Here is a 2,364-nt window from a genome sequence, read left to right as displayed (position 1 = left end):
TAATTTTTTGTTTCTAAGGGGAATTATTGATTCACGAAAGGGGAACTAATTTGATGTTTCTAAAGGGAATTATTGATTCACGAAAGGGAATTATAAGTGACATCACTTGTTCCCTAGGAATTATACGGGACTCTAGAGATAAATTAATATTCTATTTTTAAATACGGCTTCATTGATCTTTAAGTCGGAGAGATAAATTGATATTCTAACGAACCCTTAATAGTGTAGCTAGGAACATTTATGAGATGAAGAGATTAATGCGGGAAAGGGTTTCCTAGGAATTTCAAATGTGACAGCGCAGTGATGCCAAAACAAAAGGAACACGTAGAAATTACGTTTAGGGATTATTTGGGTGAAACTGTTTTAGGCATTTTAAGACTTTTAGTTTAGTTTTAGTTAAGAGTTTGGTGTTTTAGCTTAGTCTTAGCTTAGAGTTTTTGTTAGAGTTCTAGTTTAGTTTTAGTTAAGAGTTTTAGCCTAGAGTCTTAGCTTAGAGTTTTAGTTAGAGTTGAAGTTTAGTTAAGCAATATTTAAGAGTTTAGAGTTTTAGCTTAGAGTCTTAGCATAGTTTTTGTTAGAGTTCCAGTTTCGCTTAGTTTTAGTTAAGAGTTTAAGAGTTTTACCTTACAGTCTTAGCTTAGAGTTTTTGTTAGAGTTGAAGTTTAGTTTAGTTATAGTTAAGAATTTAGAATTTTAGCTTAGAGTCTTAGCTTAGAGTTTTATTTAGAGTTATAGTTTAGTTAAGTTATAGTTAAGAGTCTAGAGTTTTAGCTTAGAGTCATAGCTTAGAGTTTTTGTTGAAGTTCTAGTTTAGTTTAGTTTTAGTTAAGAGTTTAGAGTTTCACCTCAGAGTTTTAGTTAGAGTTGAAGTTTACTTTAGTTTTAGTTAAGAGTTTAGAGTTTTAGCTTAGAGTTTTGTTAGAGTTCTAGTTTAGTTTAGTTTTAGTTAAGAGTTTAGAGTTTTTTGCTTAGAGTCTTAGTTTAGAGTTTTTGTTGAAGTTCTAGTTTAGTTTAGTTTTAGTTAAGAGTTAAGAGTTTTACCTTAGAGTCTTAGCTTAGAGTTTTTGTTAGAGTTTTAGTTTAGTTTTAGTTAAGAGTTTTTTTTAGCTTAGAGTCTTAGCTTAGAGCTTTAGTTAGAGTTTTAGTTTAGTTTTAGTTAAGAGTTTAGAGTTTTTTACCTTAGAGTCTTAGCTTAGAGTTTTAGTTAAGAGTTCTAGTTTAGTTATAGTTAAGAGTTTAGAGTTTTAGCTTAGAGTTTTTAGTTAGAGTTCTAATTTAGTTTAGTTTTAGTTAAGAGTTTGGTGTTTTAGCTTAGAGTTTGTAGTTACAGTTCTAGTCTAGTTTAGTTTTAGTTAAGAGTTTTAGCCTAGAGTTTTAGTTAGAGTTGAAGTTTAGTTTAGTAATAGTTAAGAGTTTAGAGTTTTAGCTTAGAGTGTTAGTTTAGAGTTTTTGTCAGAGTTCTAGTTTCGTTTAGTTTTAATTAAGAGTTTAGAGTTTTAACCTACATTCTTATCTTAGAGTTTTAGTTAGAGTTGAAGTTTAGTTTAGTTATAGTTAAGAATTTAGAGTTTAGCTTAGAGTTTTAGTTAAAGTTATAGTTTAATTAAGTTATATTTAAGAGTTTAGAGTTTTAGCTTAGAAACATAGCTTAGAGTTTTTGTTAGAGTTCTAGTTTAGTTTAGTTTTAGTTAAGAGTTTGATGTTTTACCTTTGAGTCTTAGCTTAGTTTTTGTTATAGTTCTAGTTAAGTTTAGTTTTAGTTAAGAGTTTAGTGTTTTAGCATAGAGTCTTAGCTTAGTTTTTGTTAGAGTTCTAGTTTAGTTTTAGTTTAGAGTTTTACCTTATAGTCTTAGCTTAGAGTTTTAGTTAGAGTTGAAGTTTAGTTTAGTTAAAGTTAAGAATTTAGAGTTTAGATTAGAGTTTTAGTTAAAGTTATAGGTTAGTTAAGTTATATTTAAGAGTTTAGAGTTTTAGCTCAGTCATAGCTTAGAGTTTTTGTTAGAGTTCTATTTTAGTTTAGTTTTAGTTAAGAGTTTGATGTTTTACCTTTGAGTCTTAGCTTAGAGTTTTTGTTAGAGTTCTAGTTTAGTTTAGTTTTAGTTAAGAGTTTAGTGTTTAAGCATAGTCTTAGCTTAGAGTTTTTGTTAGAGTTCTAGTTTAGTTTAGTTTTAGTTAAGAGTTTTAGCTTAGAGTTTTTGTTAGAGTTCTAGTTTAGTTTTAGTTAAGAGTTTAGAGTTTTTACCTTAGAGTCTTAGCTTAGAGTTTTTGTTAGAGTTGAAGTTTAGTTTAGTTATAGTTAAGAGTTTAGAGTTTTAGCTTAGAGTCTTAGCTTAGAGTTCTAGTTTAGTTTAGTTATAGTTAAGA

This window comes from Artemia sp. Qi Xiang Cuo, chromosome 18 (assembly GCF_049724085.1).
Source record: "Artemia sp. Qi Xiang Cuo chromosome 18, ASM4972408v1, whole genome shotgun sequence".
NCBI lineage: Eukaryota > Metazoa > Arthropoda > Branchiopoda > Anostraca > Artemiidae > Artemia > Artemia sp. Qi Xiang Cuo.
Note: the sequence above shows the minus strand (reverse complement) of the source record.